The 26,366-nt window shown below is 45.7% G+C and overlaps 1 non-coding gene across 1 annotated transcript; it reads left to right on the top strand.

The window, feature by feature from the left end:
* The first annotated feature begins 1,442 nt into the window (after positions 1-1,442).
* Positions 1,443-1,528, top strand: TRNAR-UCU (transfer RNA arginine (anticodon UCU)). Its single transcript is given in 2 exon segments — positions 1,443-1,479; positions 1,493-1,528. It is a non-coding gene; the product is annotated as a tRNA-Arg (tRNA).
* Positions 1,529-26,366: the final 24,838 nt, after the last annotated feature.

Below are 26,366 nucleotides of genomic sequence, written 5' to 3'. Positions count from 1 at the left end.
CCAGTATGTTATTGTGATCAGTACCTTATAATGACCAGTATATTATAGCCAGCTCATGCTTGACAAGTGCCCATAAATTAGGCTGACTCAGAAATGCCAACAATGTGGATGCATCTAGATTTCTGAGCACAGAATTTGCTGAATTTCGTTTGGAGTGTGAGGAGCCATATTGCTTTGCCAGAGCCTTTGTACTGCCCGTAAAATGGAAGCCCTTTTATTTCTGTTCAATAAAAAGGCAAGCCTCACTCAAGTCTGTCATTTGTTGTTTAAGTTGAAGCTTTTGCTGGGAACATTTTACATAATGTTTGGATCCACATTTATCCAGCGCTTATACACTGAGCACTTACATCAAGGTTTCCATCTAAATGGATGCATTCACTATAATGAGGCAAGAGAGTTACTCTGTCCTTCTTTTCAAAAGTGCACAAAACTGTGCCGAATTGCACCTTTATGTATGTCCTATGGCATTCACAGTTCCGCCACCTGCATTATTATAGGGAATCTTCTGATGGGGGTTCAGTCTGAATCACATATTCAGATATTTTCACAGAAACCCCGGTGTAAGCGCTCAGCGCAGAGTGCAAGATAAAAGTGCGCCGAGCCTTGCTACGATCTTTGGGAGGAAGATTGAATGAATCATCAGCAAGTAAAGAATTGATTTTCTTTATTATTTCCACTGTTCCCCATGTGGTATAAGTGATATGGTGACTTTAATCTTCACGTTGATGCGATTACAGCCATACCAGATTTATATGATTTATACCTTATTTTATGTTCGTCTGCTGTCACACAATAAAAGATGCTTTTAATTGCAAAAACTAACTTTTGCATCTCCATATTTTGAGAGCTATAATCTTCCTAAATTTCAGCCAACAGAGTCATGTGAGGGCTTGTTTTTTGTGGAATGAGTTGATGTTTTTATTCGTACCATTTTCAGGCACATGACATTTTTTGATGCTTTCTATTCCAATTTTTGGGAGGCAAAATTAACAAAAAACAGCAATTCACAATTTTTTTATGTCTTTCCGCGTGTGGTTAACTTGATAAACTAGCTTTACTCTTCGGGTCATTGCAATTACAATGATACCTCATTTACATAGTTTTCAATGTTTTGGGGCTTATACACAACAAAAGCTATGAATAGAAAAAATAATTATTTTTGAATTGATTTATTCTGAGAGCTATAACTTTTTTATTTGCTTGTTCATGCAGCTATAAGATGGCATGCTTTTTTGCAGAACAACATGACTTTTTCAGCGATACCTTTTTTATTTATATTCGTCTTTTTGATGACATTTTATTCCACTTTTTGTTCAGCGGTATGATGATAAAGCATTGTTTTTCACTTTTTTATGGTGTTCACTAAAGGGGTTAACTATTGGGAAAGTTTGATAGGGCGGGTCATTCGGGAAGGGGCAATATCAAGTAATACCAAGGCTAGTGGCTCTGTGGCGCAATGGATAGCGCATTGGACTTCTATGGAGCTGATGTGATTCAAAGGTTGTGGGTTTGAGTCCCACCAGAGTCGTATTTTATATGCAAGTGCAATGGTGGCTCAGTGGTTAGCACTGCAGCCTTGCAGCGCTGGGGTCCTGGGTTCAAATCTCACCATGGACAATATCTGCAAGGAGTTTGTATGTTCTCTTCATGTTTGCGTGGGTTTTCTTCGGATTCTCTGGTTTACTCCCACATTCCAAAGACATACTGAAAGAGAATTTAGATTGTGAGCTCCATCGGGGACAGTGCCAATAATGTCTGTAAAGCGCTGTGGAATTAATGGCGTTATATAATTGAGTAAAATAACTAAATAAATTAGTATAAACAAGATGGGAATGTCCAGCCATCATACCACTCTGGAAGGAGACGGGTTGTTACGTTTGGAGGAAAAAAGTGAGAAGCTTGAAAGCCTAACAACGCCATCCCCACTGTGAAACATGTTGTAGCATCATGTTGTGGGGTTGTTTTGGCCCAGGAGCTCCCTTCCAACTCTACGATTCTATGATTCTATTAAACAGAGGCTGGACAGACATCTGACTGGGATGATTTAGCAAATCCTGCTTTGAGCAGGGGGTTGGACCAGATGGCCCAGGAGGTCCCTTCCAATTCTAAGTATGTGTACATTTATTGTTTATCGATTTTATTTTAATAAAAATATTTATTCATGGGTACAATATTTTGATTTTTTTATTTTCTGATATTTTTACTTTATTTTTTTACAATTTTTTTTAGCTTTTTCACTTTGTCCCACTCTGGGACTTCCATTTTTTGGAGGCTGATCGCTTGTATAGCATAGGGATGCAAGAGCTTCCCTATGCTGTGCAACCTGTCAGCACTGCACTGACAGACATCAGGCTTCATCATGCTCTGAGCATGAACAAACAAGTTTGCTAACTCTGGTAACATTGGGTCACCATGGCAATGATGGGACACCACTATGATTTTGCGGTATATCCAATTCAAGGGTAGAGGGGCTTTCTTCCCTCTGCCTGCTCCTGAAATGCTTAGGCTGAGTTCCATTGCTGCATTTAGGGGGATAAAGTGCCAGGAGCAGTGCGGGACACCTTCTGGCACTGAGTGCTCGGAGTCAGCTGTCAGAATCAGCCAACACCTGGCAATAGTGATGAGCGAGTATACTTGTTACTCGAGATTTCCGAGCATGCTTGGGTGGTCTCCGAGTATTTTGAGCACGCTCAGAGATTTAGTCACCGCAGCTGCATGATTTGCGGTTGCTAGCCAGCCTGAATACATGTGGAGATTTCCTAACAAACAGGCAATCCCCACATGTATTTAGGCTGTCTAACAGCGGCAAATCATGCAGCTACGGCGACACAAACTAAATCTCAGAGCACGCCCAAAATATATCCGTGCATGCTCGGAAATCTCGTGTAATGAGTATACTCGCTCATCAATACCTGGCAGCGATCGTGTGAGCACAGCTTCTGAATGTGCAAAATCGCATCAACGCATCTTTATATCCCAACTCAATAATATCGCTGTAATTGTACTGACTTGGAGAATCTTTTTGTCCAGCCATATCTCCACACCATAAACACCATAAAAATGAAAGCAAAAAAAACTTTTTTGAAATCGAGTTGTTTGCACAATTTCTTTAGATTTGGATTTTTTCTTCACATTTTCTGGTAGATTACATGGTAAAATGAATGGTGTCATTCAAAGCTACAAGTCATCCCTTGAACTACAAGCCTCTATATTACTTTCTGTATGGAAAAATAAAAAAAAAGTTGTGGGTCTTGTAAAGGAAAGGAGGAATAAAACAAAAATTAAAAAAGCCTCCTCGAGAAGGGATTAACACCGTGCATGAAATGTTTGTTTTGATGAAGTTCACCTTTTTTTAGATCATTATTTTTACTTATCTGAAAAAGTAACGTAGAAAGGATGAACAACACCTTAAAGTAGCATTGTCACCATCACTGGAGGTCAACCGCTTTACGTGTAGAACATTTTCCAATATGATGCTAATAAGAGATACACTGAGGTGTGCCATATCTGAACACTATATCCAGTCTCTGGTATTATCATAAAACCAAAGATTTTCCTGAATTCTAATGTTGCGCTGATAATTAATGTGAACATCCTAAAACCCATTAAAGATAATTAATAAAAGAAGAGGAGACTATTAATGATGAGATTTGTGGTGACTGGTGTAGAGTTACACTGCAACACAATGGCCCCCTCCCTGTAGAGATGAGCTAATGCTCTAAAGTGAACGCCGAGCTGGACATACAGTTAGGTAGAAATAAGTCAACTTAATTATGGTAATCTGATTTGTTCACAAATTCTCAGGGGCTCCTTATTTAGGTCACATCTACTTACTTTAGTTACTATAGAAATGGACAATCTTTTTATTGTTGCTGTGGTTCGTTCTTGTTATGGATATTAAAACTCATTACTAATTGCCCCAATCCCACTAATCTTCCCCTCTCCAAACCCTCCCAAGCTCTCCTTAAGGTAGCAGTCAGTCTCATGTTTTAACCAATGAAACACTGATGACTCCACTGTTTGACAATCGACACTAGTTGCCAACTCACTTTGGAATACAATACAAATATATCTCAGTCACCAAGAAAAATCTCTATTGTTACTATGATGCCCCAAAGCCCTAAGGGGACTTATGTAAAGAGGTTGTCTCCATGCCTTAAATGGTTATTCCCATCTTATTGAGTCACTACTAGAGTTGAGCGATACCAGCCGATACTTGAAAATATCGGATCGGAATGGATCGGCCGATCTTAAAAAAAAGTATCGGTATCGCCGATTCCGATACCGGGAACCAATGCAAGTCAATGGGGCCAAAATATCGGAATTAAAAAAAACCCTTTCTTTCCTTGTAGGTTAATTCTACATGAAGAAAAACAACTAAGAATAATGTAGAATGTATTGTGGGAGGTGGAGGAGACATTAAAGCCATAGAGGTTTAGCCCAATCAAATGGAATAGCAGGAATTAAACTTTTTTTTTTAAAGATGTTAGGAGTTACAAAGATATTGACTATGTTAGCCTCATTTATATTTTGCCAGACATGTATGTCTTCTTCTTCTACTTCCTTTTTTTACATTCTTCTTCTTCTTCTTCTACTTCCTTTTTTTACATTCTTCTTCTTCTTCTACTACTTCCTTTTTTTACATTCTTCTTCTTATTCCTTTTTTTACATTCTTCTTCTTCTTCTTCTACTTCCTTTTTTTACATTCTTCTTCTTCTTCTTCTTCTTCTTCTTCTTCTTCTTCCTTTTCTTACATTCTTCATATTCTTCTTATTCAACAATTATTATTCTACATATTCAGCTTCTTCATCTTCTTCCTATTCTTCTTCATCATATTCTTGTTTGTGTCAGGCATTCCTGTAGTTGTTATCTAGAAAAGTTAGAAGTTTACACCTTCCGTTCTGCCTGTCACAAAAGATTTACAACAGGATTTGTCCGCGTTCAGTTTGGCCTGCAGAAGCAGGCCTTTTCCAGGGGCACCACGAGGAGGAACGGACTCACCCCCATACACTGCTTAGTCTTCTTCTGCTTATAAATAAGATAATATCATTTGCTCAGAGTATTAGTCTTATGCTTAATGTTCTTCTGCTTTGTTTTTTTTATGCTTCTTTGTCTTCTCTCTCTTGTTGTTCTGCATCTTGGTGGTTGTCTTCCTGTTCTTTGTCCTCTTGAACCAGCTGACGGTACTGGCACCTGGAGGGGCAGCAGAAGGAACAAGAGCCAATGGCACTACCGAGGACCAGCTGACGGTGCTGGAACCCGGTTACTAAGCAGGAGGTACCTGTGCTACAAAGCACTACCAAGGACCAGCAGACGTTGCCGGAACTCGGATACCGAGATGGAGGCACCTAGGCCAAAGGCTCTGACGAGAACCAGCTGACGGTGCTGGAACCCGGAGGGGTAGCATAAGCTGCAAGAGCAAATGGAAATAGCGAGGACCAGCTGACAGTGCTGGCACCCGGAGGGGCAGCAGAAGGAATAAGAGCCAATGGCACAACCGAGGACCAGCTGACGGTGCTGGAACCCGGTTACTAAGCAGGAGGTACCTGTGCTACAAAGCACTACCAAGGACCAGCAGACGTTGCCGGAACTCGGATACCGAGATGGAGGCACCTAGGCCAAAGGCTCTGACGAGAACCAGCTGACGGTGCTGGAACCCGGAGGGGTAGCATAAGCTGCAAGAGCAAATGGAAATAGCGAGGACCAGCTGACAGTGCTGGCACCCGGAGGGGCAGCAGAAGGAATAAGAGCCAATGGCACAACCGAGGACCAGCTGACGGTGCTGGAACCCGGTTACTAAGCAGGAGGTACCTGTGCTACAAAGCACTACCAAGGACCAGCAGACGTTGCCGGAACTCGGATACCGAGATGGAGGCACCTAGGCCAAAGGCTCTGACGAGAACCAGCTGACGGTGCTGGAACCCGGAGGGGTAGCATAAGCTGCAAGAGCAAATGGAAATAGCGAGGACCAGCTGACAGTGCTGGCACCCGGAGGGGCAGCAGAAGGAATAAGAGCCAATGGCACAACCGAGGACCAGCTGACGGTGCTGGAACCCGGTTACTAAGCAGGAGGTACCTGTGCTACAAAGCACTACCAAGGACCAGCAGACGTTGCCGGAACTCGGATACCGAGATGGAGGCACCTAGGCCAAAGGCTCTGACGAGAACCAGCTGACGGTGCTGGAACCCGGAGGGGTAGCATAAGCTGCAAGAGCAAATGGAAATAGCGAGGACCAGCTGACAGTGCTGGCACCCGGAGGGGCAGCAGAAGGAATAAGAGCCAATGGCACAACCGAGGACCAGCTGACGGTGCTGGAACCCGGTTACTAAGCAGGAGGTACCTGTGCTACAAAGCACTACCAAGGACCAGCAGACGTTGCCGGAACTCGGATACCGAGATGGAGGCACCTAGGCCAAAGGCTCTGACGAGAACCAGCTGACGGTGCTGGAACCCGGAGGGGTAGCATAAGCTGCAAGAGCAAATGGAAATAGCGAGGACCAGCTGACAGTGCTGGCACCCGGAGGGGCAGCAGAAGGAATAAGAGCCAATGGCACAACCGAGGACCAGCTGACGGTGCTGGAACCCGGTTACTAAGCAGGAGGTACCTGTGCTACAAAGCACTACCAAGGACCAGCAGACGTTGCTGGAACTCGGATACCGAGATGGAGGCACCTAGGCCAAAGGCTCTGATGAGAACCAGCTGACGGTGCTGGAACCCGGAGGGGTATCAGAAGTTACCCCTGAAAAGCAAAGTTGGCATGCCGCAAGCTGGCCGCAGTTACCGAATCACACAGTCCTACAGGGGGTGCTTGTCCTACTGGCACTATGGAACAAACCTTTCTTACCAGAACCCGCAGTCCACATAGGAAGCACCTAAACTGCTGGCACCCTAGCCTCGGCTAACCCAACCGCAACACGACATGGCAACTTGGGGTGGCAAACTGACATTGACACTTCCCGGAAACAGCAGGCAGGGCTGGAACCAAGCTGGGCAGGAGGGAGTACCCGTGCCAAAGTCAGTTATGAGCAGCAACTGGCGATGTTGGAGCCCAGGACAAGCACTTAGCAGGCTGAGGCCTGATGTGCTGTCAATTGGGAGGCAGCAGGACAGATTGCCATCAAAACAGCAGGGGAACAGCTGACGTTACTGAACCCCACAAACACAGGAGCTAGTGTTTTACTCTGTGAAGACGGCACTTCCGAGCAACAACTGGCTGTGTTGAAGCCCAGGGACAAGCACGGAGCAGGCTTAGGCTGCATTGAAGAAATTTTAAGATCGGTTGTAGACTACTAATTTGAACCAAGCTCCACTTAGGCCTGTGGATTCACTGATTTTCGTATTTCCCCTGTCCTCCAACCCCGCCAGTTACAGCTCCGAAGTGGCGTCTGCACAATCCACACTTGTTCCTGTGTTACAGGTGTTCAGTCCGGTCAGTTAATCCCCTGATGTGTGTCCGGCAATGTCGCCTGCTCTGTCCACATTCCGATAATGGGAATGTGGACAGAGCAGGCGACATTGCCGGACACACATCAGGGGATTAACTGATCGCACTGAACACCTGTAACACAGGAACAAGTGTGGATTGTGCAGACGCCACTTCGGAGCTGTAACTGGCAGGGTTGGAGGACAGGGGAAATACGAGAGACAGTGGAGCCACAGGCCTAATTGGAGCACGGTTAAAAATCAGTAGTGGTACGACTGTGTAGGCAGCAGGAGACTTTGCCATCCACACAGCAGGGGATCAGCTGACATTACTGAACCCCACTGAGACACGGGAGCAAGTATCTCTTTCCGTGTGGACGGCACTTCCGAACTACAACTGGCTGTGTTGAAGCCCAGGAAATAGGAGGGTGTAGGCAGAGGCCTACTGAATTTTGAATGAGGTGACAGCAGGAGAGACTGCCATCCACACAGCAGGGGATCAGCTGACGTTACTGAACCCCACTGAGACACGGGAGCAAGTATCTCTTTCCGTGTGGACGGCACTTCCGAACTACAACTGGCTGTGTTGAAGCCCAGGAAATAGGAGGGTGTAGGCAGAGGCCTACTGAATTTTGAATGAGGTGACAGCAGGAGAGACTGCCATCCACACAGCAGGGGATCAGCTAACGTTACTGAACCCCACTGAGACACGGGAGCAAGTGTCTCTTTCCGTGTGGACGGCACTTCCGAACTACTACTGGCTGTGTTGAAGCCCAGGAAATAGGAGGGTGTAGGCAGAGGCCTACTGTATTTTGAATGAGTTTACAGCAGGAGAGACTGCCATCCACACAGCAGGGGATCAGCTGACGTTACTGAACCCCACTGAGACACGGGAGCAAGTATCTCTTTCCGTGTGGACGGCACTTCCGAACTACAACTGGCTGTGTTGAAGCCCAGGAAATAGGAGGGTGTAGGCAGAGGCCTACTGAATTTTGAATGAGGTGACAGCAGGAGAGACTGCCATCCACACAGCAGGGGATCAGCTAACGTTACTGAACCCCACTGAGACACGGGAGCAAGTGTCTCTTTCCGTGTGGACGGCACTTCCGAACTACAACTGGCTGTGTTGAAGCCCAGGAAATAGGAGGGTGTAGGCAGAGGCCTACTGAATTTTGAATGAGGTGACAGCAGGAGAGACTGCCATCCACACAGCAGGGGATCAGCTAACGTTACTGAACCCCACTGAGACACGGGAGCAAGTGTCTCTTTCCGTGTGGACGGCACTTCCGAACTACAACTGGCTGTGTTGAAGCCCAGGAAATAGGAGGGTGTAGGCAGAGGCCTACTGTATTTTGAATGAGTTTACAGCAGGAGAGACTGCCATCCACACAGCAGGGGATCAGCTGACGTTACTGAACCCCACTGAGACACGGGAGCAAGTATCTCTTTCCGTGTGGACGGCACTTCCGAACTACAACTGGCTGTGTTGAAGCCCAGGAAATAGGAGGGTGTAGGCAGAGGCCTACTGAATTTTGAATGAGGTGACAGCAGGAGAGACTGCCATCCACACAGCAGGGGATCAGCTAACGTTACTGAACCCCACTGAGACACGGGAGCAAGTGTCTCTTTCCGTGTGGACGGCACTTCCGAACTACAACTGGCTGTGTTGAAGCCCAGGAAATAGGAGGGTGTAGGCAGAGGCCTACTGTATTTTGAATGAGTTTACAGTAGGAGAGACTGCCATCCACACAGCAGGGGATCAGCTGACGTTACTGAACCCCACTGAGACACGGGAGCAAGTGTCTCTTTCCGTGTGGACGGCACTTCCGAACTACAACTGGCTGTGTTGAAGCCCAGGAAATAGGAGGGTGTAGGCAGAGGCCTACTGTATTTTGATTGAGTTTACAGCAGGAGAGACTGCCATCCACACAGCAGGGGATCAGCTGACGTTACTGAACCCCACTGAGACACGGGAGCAAGTGTCTCTTTCCGTGTGGACGGCACTTCCGAACTACAACTGGCTGTGTTGAAGCCCAGGAAATAGGAGGGTGTAGGCAGAGGCCTACTGTATTTTGAATGAGTTTACAGCAGGAGAGACTGCCATCCACACAGCAGGGGATCAGCTGACGTTACTGAACCCCACTGAGACACGGGAGCAAGTGTCTCTTTCCGTGTGGACGGCACTTCCGAACTACAACTGGCTGTGTTGAAGCCCAGGAAATAGGAGGGTGTAGGCAGAGGCCTACTGTCTTTGTAATGCGGAGACAGCAGGAGAGACTGCCATCTCCACAGCAGGGGAACAGCTGGCAGTGCTGAACCCCACTAACACTTGAACGAATGTGTTTGGCTCTGTGGAGACGACACTTCTGAACACCAACTGACGCTGTTGGAGCCCAGGATTAGGCGAGGAGCAGGCTGGGGCCTACTGGATTTTGGCAGGTGAATGCAGCAGGAGACTTGCCATCTCCACAGCAGGGGAACAGCTGGCAGTGCTGAACCCCACTAACACTTGAACGAATGTGTTTGGTTCTGTGGAGACGACACTTCTGAACACCAACTGACGCTGTTGGAGCCCAGGATTAGGCGAGGAGCAGGCTGGGGCCTACTGGATTTTGGCAGGTGAATGCAGCAGGAGACTTGCCATCTCCACAGCAGGGGAACAGCTGGCAGTGCTGAACCCCACTAACACTTGAACGAATGTGTTTGGCTCTGTGGAGACGACACTTCTGAACACCAACTGACGCTGTTGGTGCCCAGGATTACGCATGCCGCATGCAGAGGCCAATGGGCAGCGGTTTTTATGGAGGTTGTGGACTACTACTGATTCTAACCATGCTCCACTTAGGCCTCTGGCTCCACTGTCTCTACTATTTACCCTGGCCTCCAACCCCGCCAGCTACATCTCTGAAGTGGCGTCAGCACAATCTACACTTGTTCCTGTGTTACTGGTGCTCAGTCCCATCAGTTGATCCCCTGATGTTTGTCCGGCAAGTTCGCCAGCTCTGTCCTCATTCCCACTACTGGTTATGGGAATGTGGACAGAGCAGGAGACCTTGCCGGACACACATCAGGGGATAAACTGATGGGACTGAGCCACAGGAACACAGGAACAAGTGTAGATTGTGCTGACGCCACTTCAGAGATGTAGATGGCGGGGTTGGAGGTCAGGGGAAATAGTAGAGACAGTGGAGCCAGAGACCTAAGTTGGGCACGGTTAAAAATCAGTAGTGGTTTGAATGTTGATGGAGCTGGTGACTCTGCCGTCCACACAGCAGGGGATCAGCTGGCATTACTGAACCCCAGTAACACAGGAGCTAGTGTGTTTCTCTGTGCAGACGACACATCTGAGCGACAACTGGCTGTGTTGAAGCACAGGGATTATAGTTCAGGTGGTAGAAAAATGAACACACCAGCAGACCTGGATACAGTTGCCAACCACTAATTTAGTCTGTAAGAGGAATGGCAAAGTCTTTGGAGATCCAGGCCTTGTTCATTTTCAGAAAAGTCAGCCGGTCAACATTATCGGAAGATAGTCGCGTGCGACGGTCTGTTAGTACACCACCTGCGGCACTAAAGACACGTTCCGATAATACACTGGCAGCAGGGCAAGCCAGCACCTCCAATGCATACTGGCTAAGCTCTGGCCATGTATCCAGCTTAGAGACCCAAAACTTGAAGGGGGAAGAGCCATCTGGGAGTACAGCGACAGGGCAAGACATGTAGTCTGACACCATCTGACGGAAGCGTTGCCTCCTGCTGACTCGAGGCGTCGCTGATGGTGTAGACAATTGTGGTGGACACACAAAACTTTGCCACATTTGGGCCATAGTGGTCTTGCCTTGTGCTGCGGCACTGCCTCTGCTCCCTCTTTGTGCAGAGTTTCCTCCACTGCCTCGACGCACAGAGCTGCTTTGTAAAGCACTTGCAACAATGCTGTCGGGTGGAATGGAAAACATTATGGACTGCACCAGTGACTCTTCGTACTCCCGCATTTTACGCTCCCGGTTCAACGTTGGTATGAGCCTTTGTACGCTGTCCCGGTAGCGAGGGTCTAGGAGGGTGTACACCCAATAATCAGCCGAGACGAGAATGTGGGCGATGCGGCGGTCGTTTCTCAGGCACTGCAGCATGAAATCAACCATGTGCTGCAGACTCCCAACTGCCAAAGAACCGCTGTCCCCTGTTTGAGGCGTGACCTCGACCTGCTCTGCATCACCCCACCCTCGCTGTACATACTGAGTAGAGGTTTGTGTACCTCCCTCCTCTGGAGAGATGTCTTCCTCCTCCATCGACTCCTCCTCATCCTCCTCACAAAGTGTCCCCTGCCTAGGCCTTTGTGAGGAAACACGTAGCGCAGACTGTCCAGAAGCAGATGGCATTTGGGACTCCTCATCCTCCACCTCTTCTGAAACCTCATCCCTTAGTGCTTGCAGTGTTTGTTGAAGCAGGCAGATAAGGGGGACAGTCATGCTGACTAGTGCATCATCTGCACTCGCCATCCGCGTGGATTCATCGAAGGCACGCAAAACGAGGCAGATGTCCTTCATAGAGGCCCACTCAATGGTGCTGAAGTGTGAACGGCGCACAGTGCGACTTGTTTGCGCCTGATGCAGCTGGTACTCCATGACTGCTGCCTGCTGCTCACACAACCGCTCCAACATATGTAACGTTGAATTCCACCGGGTGGGTAGGTCACATATGATGCGATGTTCTGGAAGGCCAAATCGTCGCTGCAGAGCAGCGAGGCGCGATCTTGCCGTGCTGGAACGTCGCAAGTGAGCGCACTCTATGCGGACCTTGTGCAACAGTGCATCAAGATCCGGATAGTCCCTCAGAAAGCTCTGCACGACCAAGTTAAGAACATGTGCCAGACATGGGATGTGTGTGAGGTTGCCTAGGCCAAGAGCTGCCACCAGATTTCGGCCATTGTCACACACTACCAAGCCTGGCTGGAGATTCGCTGGCCCAAACCACACATCGCTCTCCAGCTTGATAGCATTCCAGAGCTCCTGCGCTGTGTGGCTTCGATTCCCCAAAGAAATTAATTTGAGTACAGCCTGTTGACGTTTGGCCACGGCTGTGCTCATATCGGTCGTAACAGGCTCCTGCTCTGCTGTTTCTGAGGAACTTGAGTAGGAGGAGGAGTCTATGTGTACAGACTGGAGTCCTGCAATCCGTGGCGTTGGAAGAACACGTACAGCGCCACTCTCCAGATCCGTACCCGGCTCCACAACATTGACCCAGTGGGCAGTGAGGGAAAGGTATCGTCCCTGTCCATGGTTACTGGTCCACGCATCGGTGGTCAGGTGGACCTTGCTACTAACGGCGTTTAGTAGCGCATGTTTTATTTTGCCCTCAACATGTTTCTGCAGGGCAGGGACGGCTCGCCTGCTGAAATAAAAGCGGCTGGGCACGTTGTATTGGGGGACTGCCAATGCCATTAAGTCCCGGAAGGTGTCAGTGTCCACCAGCCTGAATGACAGCATTTCAACTGCCAGAAGTTTGGCAATGCCAGCATTCAGAGACTGTGCTCGGGGATGGTTTGCCGAGTAAGGGCGCCTTTTATCCCATGCCTGTGCTACCGATGGCTGTGATGGATGGGAACATGCTGTTATGGGTGGAATCTGACAGGGTCTCCGGACAACAGTGGCAGAGGTTCTTCCTTGGCGATCCTGTGAGGAAGCCGAACCAGCAGTGTGTGAGCTGGAGGAAGAGGGCCCAACACGAACTGAAGAGGTGGTAGGTGGTGCTGTACGTTGGCCTACGTCTTGAGGGTGTCTCTGCAACTCCAACTCGTGCTTGGTGCGCACATGTTTCCACATATTTGTGGTATTGAGGTTGCTGACATTTCTCCCTCTTTTGACTCTCTGATGACACAGCTTGCATTTGACAAAGCAAATGTCATCTGCAACTGTGTCAAAAAAGGACCACGCACTGCAACTCTTGTGAGCGCCCGGTTTGCCTTTGGAAGGAGGAATGCTCCTAACGGGTGCCGAAGTGGAGGGTACAGGCAACCAAGTCTTCCCCCTCCCTCTGCCTCCTGTTTTGGCCGGTAGGGGAATCTCTTCCTCCGAGCTGCTCCCACCACCTTCCTGTTGCTCACGCCATGATGGGTCAAGGACCTCATCATCTTCCCTCCCCTCTTCAAACAGCTGCTTCTCCGGGGTTGTCTCGCCAGCACCGTACGCACCAGAAAGTGGCAACTGAGTCTCGTCATCATCTGATGCGTACTGAGGTGTGCTGACCATAGGCACTGGCCCACTCGCCTCTTCAGATTCAGAGGGACAAAGAAGTTGCGCATCACTGCATACTCCCTCTTCTTCACATTCAGGAATGCTGCTTGGCTGGCCCCCTCTTTCCAAGCCAACAGATTCCGAGAACAGAAGTAGAGATTGTGATGGCTCCTGTCCATGTCTCTCTGACTGCCTGGGCACTTTGGCAGGTGGTGAAGAGACAGATGGTTGCTCTTCGGTGCTCTGACCCTGAGAGGATGCGGAAGTAATTGAAGTCGATGCGTTAGCTGCCATCCATCCGACAACGGCTTCAATTTGTTCCTCCCGCAGCAGTGGGGTACGTTGAGGTCCTACAAAGCTGCGCATAAAGGACTGTTGCCTGCTAAAACTGGGGGATGCTGATCCACTGGTGCCCGCAGCAGGCCCAGAATCCCCACGTCCTCTACCTGTAGAATCCCCACGTCCTCTCCCTGCAGAATCCCCACGTCCTCTCCCTGCTGAAACTCCACGCCACGCCCACGCCCCCGCGCCTTACTCCCTGCCTTCTTCATCTTGCAAGACTGCTTAAGATAGGCAAAAAAGGACAAAGGGGGGCCTTAGTGTGCTTATTCCTGAACAGCTGGTTACAGGTACAAGAAACACTAATTTTATGAAGTGTGTGTGTGTGGACTAGACTTTAATAGGAGCTGATGTGGCCTACACAAGTTCAAAATGTAGTGTTTGGTGAACTTTTTATGTGGTTTCTTTGTTTGAAACAAACTCAAAGTATGAGAACAAAGAATTGAAACTGATAGTATCACCAACTTTTTGGAGCTATTACAATGCAGGCAGGTAACCTACAATGCAAAAGATGAGGCTCCAAAAAAATTGGGTAATACTAATCTGGCTGCGCCGGCAGGGCACAAGCCAGAAAAAAAGGCTCCTCTATCTACTCCTATATAGTGTTTGCAACCAACCAATGTTGATGGATACGGATGGATGCACACTAATAGGAGAAGAAAAAATGAGCTGCACTCAGAGACAAATATGTGTGAGGCAGTGACGCACGTTGAGCGTCCTACAACCAGACGTAGCTGCAGGACACTCTACTCAGCGTGAGCTGCACTCACACACAGTCAGAGACCTCTCAGACAGCCGTCAACAGTGCAGCTAAGTGGGCACTGGCACTGACAGGCTGCAGAAAGGCTCCGCTGTGTACTCCTATATAGTGTTTGCAACCACCGTAGATGGAGACGGATGGATGCACACTAATAGAAGAAAAAATGAGCTGCACTCAAATAAAAATATGTGTGAGGCAGTGACGCACGCTGAGCGTCCTACAGCCAGACGTAGCTGCAGGACACACTACTCAGCGTGAGCTGCACTCACACACAGTCAGAGACCTCTCAGACAGCCGTGAACAGTGCAGCAAAGTGGACACTAGCACTGAAAGGCTGCAGAAAGGCTCCGCTGTCTACTACTAGTGTTTGCAACCAACGTATATGGATACGGATGGAAGCACACTAGATTGAAATTATTTAAAAAATGCAGCTCAAAAAATAAAAGATGTATGAGGCAGCAGTGATCACACTGGGTGGCCTACAGCCTGACGTGGCTGCAGGACCCACTCCACAGCGTGAGCTGCACTCACACAGCCCTTGCAGACAGCTGTGAAAACAGCGCTGCTAGGGAAAAGCAAGCTACAGTGGTGGTTTATGTAGCCTGGATAAAGCACAATATTGTTTTTAGAATCGCTATTTCTAACTGTCCCTCACAGTCTTCTACAGCAGCCTGTCCCTAACTGAATTCACAGCAGAGTGACCAGAAATGGCGGCTGCGGTGGCTTTTATAGTGCATCATGACATCATTTCGGCAGCCAATCACAGCCATGCCAATAGTTAACATGCCTACATGCCTAACAGGATGTGCCCACACTTCGGAGGATTCCCATTGGCTTAATCAAAGCAAGCAGGCTCATAGCATGATGGGAACTTCCTATTCCGATTCCGATCCCGGAATCCGATATGAAAAAAGTATCGGAATTAAGTATCGGAATTCCGATACCGCTAATATCGGCCGATACCCGATACTTGCGGTATCGGAATGCTCAACACTAGTCACTACCTATAAATGGATAAGTGATACAGTAACTTTGAGATCAGAGGAGGTCTGACCACTGAGATCCCGTCCATTCCCAAAATCGAGACAATGAAATGCCCCATCAGTTGGAGAATTCGCAGCACAAATGTTCCATTTATTGTCTATGTGACTGCCAAAAATATCTAATAATAATGATTACAGGCACTGCTCCATTCTAAAAGCGCATTTGAGACCCCTATTTCTAGTTTTAGTGAAGGTCCCAGTGATCAGACAGCTAGAGATCAGCAAGCTATCACCTATTCTGTACATAGATGTTAACTAGATAAGAAGAAAATAACCGTGAAAGGGTTTTTGCAGTCCTCTAATGAAAGTCTGCAGTCAATCTAATTGACAGCACTAGGGATGAATGGATCAATCCATGGAGGATCAAGTTTATGTTGAAGTTTCTGAAACTCATGGTTTTAAGTTAATTCAAACATTTTAAGATTCAATTTGCGTTTTGAAAATATATAAAACTTAGGCTAGTTTCACACTAGCGTTACATGGCGCAGCGCACAGCCGCCGCTAAGCCCCACCCCTGTCTGCCCCCCTCCGGTCAGTTCCTCCTCTGATCGCATGACGCTGCATGCTGTCAGTGTACCCTATACTTAGCATTGGGTGCGCTGACCGTATGCTGGTCGAGCGCTGGTCTGATTTTGCTGGCGCTGTGCCCAGCGCACAAAAATGCGCTGTGTTGAATTTTTGTGCACTGAGGACAGCGCCAGCAAAATCAGACCAGCGCATAACCAGCGCATGATCAGTGCACCCAACGCTAAGTATAGGGTACGCTGATCACATGCAGCGTCATGCGATCAGAGGAAGAACTGACCGGAGGGGGTGCAGCCGGGGCGGGGCTTAGCGGCGGCTGTGCGCTACGCCCTGTAATGCTAGTATGAAACTATCCTTACCCGACACCATTTCCCACACTGCTTAAGTATCAGAGAGTGGGCACATGTCATTGTGCTTTTGCAAAAGGTATATCCCGCTCACCAGAGTGTAGTCTGTGCAGTCTTGGTACAGCCTTCCAAAATGTTGTAGCATATTAGCAATATAAAAATCTAGGAATCAAGGCACCGAACGATCTCCTTCAAAAAATTACTTTATCGATAACAATATAGATGAAAAACATACATTTTGGCCACACAAGGCCAATGACATCTTGTGGATTATCACACTTTATACAGTGGTGGTACTGGGACCATCAGAGATTAACCATTCCCAGTGGAGCACACTTTGTAAAGCATTCCAAATCATGAGTCACTGAGTAAATTGCTTTATTTTTTAAAATGTAAGCACGTAAAATCAGTAAGGTTTTCTCTCTCCTATAGAGTGTAAGCTCTTATGATCAGTGGGGTCCTCTCTCTCCTGTCGAGTGCCCGCTCTTATTGCCCTCGGGGAGTCTTCTCTCTCTCATTGGTAAATTGTAATCTCTTGTGGTCAGTGAGGTTCACTCTACCCTATGTATTTTATGACCAATTGCAAGTTCTCCAGTATTGAAATTTGCACAATTTTATTTGTCACAAATCAATTTTTTGGGGAAAAGTTGATGAAGTTAGCAAAACTGAATTTTTCCCATCTCTAGACAATACAGTGAATCCATACGGCGGGCAAACCACTTACTGTCATTATCCTCTGGTTTTGCTGGTAAGAGCAGGCAGTCACATGACGGCAAGTATGTGATTTGCATACTTCCGGCAACATTTAAGGCCCCGTCACACATAGCGATCTCGCTAGCGAGATCGCTGCTGAGTCACAATTTTTGTGACACAACAGCGATCTCACCAGCGAGATCGCTGTGTGTGACAGCGATCAGCGCCCGACCCCCCTACCGGTATCGCTGATCGCTGCAGGAAAGGCCAGGACTTTTTTTTTGGTCGCTGGTCTCCCGCTGGCCAGCACACATCGCTGCATGTGACAGGCAGGAGACCAGCGATCTGCTGGTAACTAATGTACACATCGGGTATCCAAGGGACGTGCGTCCCTCAGATACCCGATGTGTACGTTACTTACCAGTGCACTCATGCAGGGAGCTGGTAACTAACGTACACATCAGGTTTCCACGGGCACACGTCCCTTGGATACCTGATGTGTACGTTAGTTACCAGCTTCCTGCATCAGCGCGCTGGTTACTAACGGGCACAGCGACGCCGGGCGCTGGGCGTCGCTGTGCTCATAGCTGGTGAAGCTGTCTGTTTGACAGCTCACCAGCGATCACATAGCGATTCACCAGCGATCCTTACACATTGATATCGTTGTCAGGATCGCTGGTGAGTTGCTATGTGTAACTCCAGCCTTAGACTAGACCAGTGGTTCCCAAACTCCAGTCCTCGTGGACCCCAACAGGTCATGTTTTCAGGATTTCCTTAGTATTTCACAGGTGATGGAAGTATCATCAAGGCATCAAGAATTCTCTCACATGTGTAACACTATGGAAATTGTGAAAACATGACCTGTTGGGGTCCGCGAGGACTGGAGTTTGGGAACCACTGGAAAGGACTTTCTCGGCCTCATTCAATTCAGTTGTACTGAGCAAAGACAAGCACTTCTAGTTTGCAAGTGACTGAAGGCATGGAAATCACATACTTGTGGTCATGTGAAAGTTCCTCGGCAACATCAAAGAATCTTGACAGCATGCAGTGTGCATGGTAAAACGAATCGGAAGTCTACAATCACGCAGACTCACAGCTTTGTCGCGAATACGAGGCAAGCACTATAATGGCTTAAATCAGTGTTTAAGCCCTAATTTTCCATTTTTCTCTTTTCTTTATTTTATTCTTTTTTCATTTTTTGTTTATTTTTTTTAATACTGTATATTGAAACCCTATTCACATGAATATGCTCCAGTACAATTTCCAAGCACAATCTTAAGACATTTAGAAACACAATTCTCTCTTACACTCCTATTATGATCTGCAAAATTGCTTAAACAGATTGAATTGACTGATTAATCAGATCTATAAAAAAGGCCAAAGAGCAATCTATGATTTTTTTTCCTTATGGGATTTTTAAAAAAAAAAGTCCATAAAGGATATTTGAGAAAGAAAATGACTGGGAATGAACATTTGCATCAATCGGTATTACTAATTGGTTTTACAGTTTAACCTACATGAACATAAATGTCGTACGTAATTATCCATTACTTTACAGGCAGTGATGGGAAATCTTCCCATGTTACCGTACTTCTAATATTCAGAAATCTAGGTCTTCACCCTATTACAGTAATTTCGCAATTCCGACCTGAAAATATCCAACATTAGCGATTAATGGTTGGTAAACTGTCAGGGATGTTTGACCTTTTAATTATATATTTTAACGATTCTGACAATAACATGGAATTTCTGCTAATTTGATGTTTACATTGCAAATCATTTTTTGACCTCACTTACATTAGACCCCATCTAAATATTAGACAAGAATATTTCTTAAAAAATAACTGCTCATTTACAACTGTTTTCTTGACCTACAAGAACTAATTGGCATTGCTAAATAAAGTTAAAAATAAGATAAATAAAAATAAAAAATTGCAAAAATGTAGACTGAAATAAAAAAAAATTAGATTTAAGATGTACCAGCCAATATTCGTTTTAGTGATTTTGTTTTTTTCTTCACCTTCGTAAAACTTTTTACTTTTACGTAGCCATAAATTAGATTTGTTTTTTTGCCGATTCAGCCTAAACATTTATTTCACCATAATAATATACATAAAACCGATTCAAAAATTTCAAACACAAGTGAAATGGTGAAAAAAAAGATTGCTGTCTTTTTTTAGGGGGGGATATTTTTACGGGTGTAGAAGAAATTACTTTGTAAGGATGATCTAGAGCAGAGGTCCCCAACATGCCTAACCTTGAGAGCCACATTCAGGTATGAAAGAGGGTCGCGACCCATATCCAGCTTCTGTCCCACTCACAGAAGTGACACCCCTATTACCAGTATAATGGCAACCAAAGCCTTTCCACTCAAGTCACCCAAAGACAGTATAGCAAAGCTTCAGGATTTCCTGTCTTACCCCCATGCATGGCTACACAGAAAATTAAAAATCTAAAGATCTACTCTTAATAGCTGTTTGCTAGACCCGATGCTATGGCACAATTCAGGCACACATCCACAAGCCACGCATCATGGGCCCACGAGGCATATATGGCTCCATTCTAAATAAAACAATTGAAAAAAATCAAAATTACACATATTTGGTATTCTGCTTTCAGAATCACCTGATCTATCTATTTAAAAAAATAACCTGATTGTTAAACAGCGTAACAAGAAAAAAGTAAAAACGCCAGAATTACCTTTTTTTGGTCGACGCAACATTGCATTAAATGTGGACCGCTACGGTATCGCGAAACCGCTATGTCATCAAAGGTCGTTGTCACAAGGCATCACTGGGAACGGGAGTTGGCGGGAGCATCGCTGAGGCCTGGGGACGCTGAGAGGGACATCGGAATGTGAGAATATGACGATTTTTTTATTTTAATTCTATTTTTTAAAAGGATATGGTACCCAGAGCCTGGAGGAGAATCTCCTCTCCTCCTCTCCTCTGGACCGTGGGTACCATCTGCAAATGTTCTGCTTACTTTTCGCATGGTGGGCACAGCCAGATGCGGAAAGTAAGCAGAACAATGCATTCCTATGGGTGCGGATTTTCCCGCGATTCCGCACAAATAATGAGCATGCTGCGTATTTTTCCGCGATGCAATTCCACCGTGGAAAAATCCGCAGCATGTGCAGAATGCCATAGGATTGCATGGGATGCTTTTTTTTGCGTTTTCTCATCAAAATCGCGCGTTTAAAATTGCAGTGAAAACGCAAAAAAAACTACGTGTGAACCCAGCCTAAGTGTTGTTTTTTATTTGCTTTTACTCTTTGTCGCTGTTTTAACATTTAGAATGTTTGTGCACTTGTTCTAAGGGAATAAAGCTTCTTTTTTTGGAGAGCACCAAGTCTGCGAAAGGAGAATTATAGAAAGAATGGAAAAATGGAAAATGAATGGACCGCACCACGCTGCCAGGTAATCGTTGTGCGGGATGGAGATACATGTGGAGGGTGCTGTTTCTGCTGGTGAGGAGGATGAGAGAGGAATCCGATGCAACCATCTGATTTTAAAATCTAGTTTATTCACATGCCATTGAAGACAAGGATCAAAGGAAACCGTAAAAAAACGGATGCGTTCCTGAGGCAACAGAGGAGCCTTTAGTTATAGTATATAAGTTTTGGAATACACTCAGGATAAATATACTGGTAAATGCCACTTACATGCAAAGGAATGATAATTATAGTTAAAAAAAACCTGTTGCATGCTACACTGATTAACCATGATGATTCCAGGGAGAAAAAAAAACCCAAGCAGGAAAATATTGGCTGGCATAAATCGAGGTAAAATATAATGATGGCTGAATCAATAAATATAAAATAAATTGTTTTTGCATTTTCATCCCATTAGTGAACTTTGTATTTAATTTCAAAATCCAAAAAGCCTCCCTTAGTGACAATTTTTTTTGCCAATTTACCCCTCGGGGCGGACACAGCACCTTCCTTCTACTTTTCTCTATACCATAAATCAATGTTATGGATGGTAGTATAGTGCAAAGCTACATCTTAGTAGGCACTTTTTTTTGTTGCTAATGATATATGTTCTGCTATTCACAGGGACAACATGGACAACTAAAACAATAGAATGTAAACATGGCCAAGTAAAGGCACAGACAACCAAAATCATAACTCCAACCTAAAACAGTGCCAAATACATCCAGGCAATGCAGTTCGTTACAGAAAAATGGCGTCTTTTTCCTCTTCGGATCAAGATATAACTGATTATAGTCCAGAAACTTCAAACTCTAAGTTAGGGACATTCGAACGGTATCTCTCTCGAAAAACAACACCACAGGAGGAGGGAGGGATGGGGAGGTAGAGACAGCGGGATCTGTAAACGCTACTCAACAAGGAACAACAAAAAGAAAACTAGATACCCATCACTGAGTGAGTGTTTACAAAGCATTCTCATTGCAAGCCTATATTCGGTGATTAAGTGCACCTGTGTTGTGACCGAAACGCATCAGGTCTTTTATGGTTTCCTTGGATCCTTTAATGGCTTGGGAATAAACTGGATTTTAACGTTGGATGGTTGTGCCGGATTCCTTCCTTCCTTCCTTCACCTAAGGGAAATTATAAGCCATTCAATGCTCTTCTGGAAATTCAAATATGCAAATAAAGGAAGAGAGGAAGAAAACTGCCAACATTGTGCCCGAACACATAATAATAATCTCTGATATGATAATATGATCTTACAACCTTGTTTTTCTCTCTGCAGTGCGCCTGAACTCGGGAGTGCCAGAGATGCGCCTTACCCAAGGTTAATTGATAAGTCATCCCAAATTCTATGTTTTTACAAACACAAAGAGAATGTGGCTGCCTTAAATAAAATAGACCGCCAACTGCCTTCATACATAACACTGTTCATGAGATGACACAAGAAACTCGCGTCCAGCACAAGTCCACATGTGTCGCTACCAGGTCCAATGAGAGAGATTATTGCAAGAATAATAGACATTTAGAAATTACTGTATATGAGTAAGTTTTATATTTTTATAGGAGAAGCCCAACAGAACATCAGTTTGGACAACCTCATTAACAAAAATGATGGCAAATGGGCTATTAGATACCCTCTACTTAGTCTCCCATTCTTTGGGGGCTGCATGTTACACTAAGGTGGCATGTCATTGTCATTACTTCAATAAAGAAAAAGGAATGTCATGATGAGGTAACCCTTTTAACCTTAAAGGCTTCTCAGCCTAAATTTTTTTTATGAATGTTTGTGTTCTTGGATGTTGCATTCACGAACAGCCATTTTGGGGTCCAAAGGGAATTGGTTATAGATCACCCAGTCCCCCAACTACATAAAGTTATAAAGAAGCACTTTAATGTTCTTCAGCTCCTTGCCACACTCTTTGCATGTTAAGTTTAAGTATGTTATTCTCATAATCACAAACCTAAGCCTAATATCTTCCAATGCAGACTTCGCTACTTGGATGATCATTCATTTCAATAGATGTCACATATGGTGCTTTAAGAAAGAACCTTGGGCATGTTGCATACTATTTTGCTGACTTCTTCTGCACCCTTGGGCTCCATTATTATATTTCAGCCAGACCATTTGTTACTCCAGGCATAGACACAACCCTACTTGTAAACATAATTAACATAATTGCAGAAAGCAGTCACGGCAAGATGGGCATGGAAATTAGTGCAATCGGGACTTTAAGCTTTAGCAGCAATTTTCCCAAAGGATGTATTTTTCCAAAACAATATAAATAATAGTTTTTAAACTAACCAATTAAAATTACATCAAACATGAAAGCATGTATGATACCTTATACCACCTCTGATCATTGTTCTATAGAGGACTCTGTATACTAATTAAAAGCACAAGAAGCAGCTCTCATTTTCAGAAAGGAAAAATTTCCATCTATTTTCCTAAATGCTGATGTGTCCACCATTTTATCGAAAAGTGGTTGACCATTCTCTTGTAAATCTTAAAAATTATGGACCATCAAGCACTTCACGTTCCTCCTAAAGAACCGGAGGGCAGAGTAGAGTAAAATTACCTACAAAAGGGAAAGTTTGCAGAAATAGAAAGAGATCCCAGAGAGAGTAAAACAAAACTTGAAATACAAAAAAAAGGAATCAATATGCAATGTTTGAAAGTATGCCCCTAGGGATGAGCAAGTATTGTAGTATTCGGACTCGCTGTACTCGTAACGAGTACCTCCTAATACTCGGGTACTGGTAACGAGTAGCGAGTCCAATGTAAGTCTATGGGAAATGCAAGTAATGGGCAAGGACTGTGCGAAGACTATGTCGGGCTGTGCAGGACTGTGCGGGCTGTGCGGGACTGTGCTGGGCTTTGCAGGCACTGTGCAGGGACTATGTCGGGCTGTGTGGGACTGTGCTGGCCTGTGTGGGACTGTGCTGGGCTGTGCAGGTACTGTGCGGAGACTGTGCCGGGCTGTGTGGGACTGTGCGGGCTGTGCAGGTACTGTGCGGGACTGTGCTGGGCTTTGCAGGCACTGTGCGGGGACTATGCCAGGCTGTGTGGGACTGTGCTGGCCTGTGCAGGACTGTGCTGGGCTGTGCAGGTACTGTGTGGGACTGTGCTGGGCTGTGTGGGGACTGTGCGGGCTGTGCACATACTTTGCGGGGACTGTGCCAGGCTGTGCAGGGACTGTGCTGGCCTGGGTGGGACTGCGCTGGGCTGTGCAGGTACTGTGCGGGCTGTGCAGATACTGTGCGGGGACTGTGCCGAGCTGTGTGGGGACTGTGCTGGCCTGTGCGGGACTGTGCTGGGCTGTGCGGTGACTGTGCGGGGACTATGCTTGCCTGTGCGGGGACTGTGCTGGCCTGTGCGGGACTGTGCTGGGCTGTGCGGGGACTGTGCGGGCTGTGCCGAATATTGCGAGGTGAGTAGTGAAATACTCACCAGGATTCGAGTACCGCAAGTACCGCATTACTCACCGAGCACCGAATCCTAATGAGTATACTCACTCATCCCTATATGCCACCTACTTCCTAAAAAGAAAAATAAGATACTGTAGGTGCAGGGTAAAGAACATAAGCAGAAAAGAGATAAACTCTAGCTGGTCCTTAACTCATTGGCATAAAATAGAGCAGTATGGCTCAACATCCAAATTAGACCATCACCAGCAGGAAATAACAGCAGGGGGATAGAATATAAAGCTGCACCCAAAAGGCAATAGGACAGATAAATGAATAAATGAAAACACACGTAACGCTAACCAGACTGAAGCAAGGATAAAAGAAACTAAACACCAGGTGTATTTGCTTAAGGGTTCGAATCCAGACGCATGACACTATGACTGAAATATTACAGTCGGTGAGAACAATAAGGGGCTTCATTGGGAGCAATTCTTCTTTGTATATGCTGAAAACATGTTCCTTACCCTCTGTATAAAAGCTGGAAGGTCTGCTCCATGTTACTCTTCCTATGTGCCCATTCTTCAGTTTAGAAGGGGACTATTGCAAATTGGCCCCATGGTTACAAAGTAGACACAAACGTTATATACAGTGCATATACCAATAAACCATTGGGAAATTATGTTTTTTCAAAGTTAGTAAATTTCAGCATTCAAATCTTGTGGTATGTTGAGTTATTAAGAAAATATCTGTACTTGTTTGCTCTGTCAAAAATAATAAAAAAAATTTATTAGTAGCCAAAAGCCTTCCAACTTTTAAGGTCAATTGGTTCTGATATTCTGTAAAATGAATCTCAATCAATTAACACCATGTTGTGTCAGAGTTCATTATATACAGTATCTGACTTAAACTTTCTATTACACTCAAGTTCAAAGTTACATGATACAATTGTGTCTGCTTAGAGCCACTTTTAGGGAAGGTAAAGTCTTTTAATAGAGGTGACTGACCACCCTCATGTTTTCGTAAATTTATTTAAAAAAAACCTGTCAGCTGGTACATGGTGCCACAATCATGGACAGCATATGTCAGCCACTGGCTGTATGATCACAGCCATATATGTTTGTCTCTTGACAGTGAATGAAAAGCCTCTTTCTATATGCGCATGTACGACTAGTCCCATGCAAGCCTCAGTCCCCGGTGGCTATTAAAAACATGTTTTTCCTGAAGCAGTGCAGTGTTTTGCAGACAAATATACATGTCTGTGATCGTAAAGTCGGTTTGGTCAGCTAAGGCCACTTTCACACTTCAGGCTTTTTGTCACGGCACAATGCGGCGAAAAACCGGACTACCGGATCCGGCCGCAAACGCAGACACCGGATCCTTCTTTCTGCCGGATATATTCCTGGCAGAGAAGGTTTCCGGGCATGCGCAGTGCGAAAAACCGGTCTGGCGTTGGGAAATAATGTTGCATGCAACGTTTTTTCCAGACGCCGGACCGGCTATTTTCTCCGGATCCGGCAAAAACCGGATGCGCCGCATTGCCATCCGGCGCAATGCGGCAGCAATGAAACAGCACAGGGAAAAAGCCGGATCTGGTCGTAACAGGCGCCGGATCCGGCAGTCCGGTTTTTCGCTGCACCATGCCGGATACCGAAAGCCTGAAGTGTGAAAGTGGCATAATATGTTCCCTTTATGGGCTATACTTTCTCCCAAAAGAAATTCAATAGAAAATCACAATCAAAATCATCAAAAGAATGCAATGCACATCACAACTAATGTGTAGCAGAAGAGACACTTACAGCATAAACATCTCCCAACAGAGTACCATAAAGGCATGATTTTTTTTGGATAGGTAAAGAATGGAGGAAATTTAAGGAAGGACAGAAATGCATATAGATATCTTGTCTTTGTACATAGGATATGGATCTGGTCTTCTCTTTGTAAATTGAATCCAATCATAGCTACAGTATATCTATGATCCTGAGGTAGAGCCTTATTCACACCAGCCTTATTAAATGGATTTTCTGGAGTCTGATGCACCTAATTCTCTTAATGAGTTATGGGCTCCTATTAACTGTCTTACTTTGATGACAGACTGGCATATGTTTCTCGAATAAGTTACACCACACTTCATGATTTTGATGATTGGGCATAGCCACACCAT

Source organism: Dendrobates tinctorius, unplaced genomic scaffold (assembly GCF_039654945.1).
Source record: "Dendrobates tinctorius isolate UK_male_01 unplaced genomic scaffold, ASM3965494v1 ptg000095l, whole genome shotgun sequence".
Lineage (NCBI taxonomy): Eukaryota > Metazoa > Chordata > Amphibia > Anura > Dendrobatidae > Dendrobates > Dendrobates tinctorius.
Note: the sequence above shows the minus strand (reverse complement) of the source record. Positions and strands in the feature narration are given on the sequence as shown.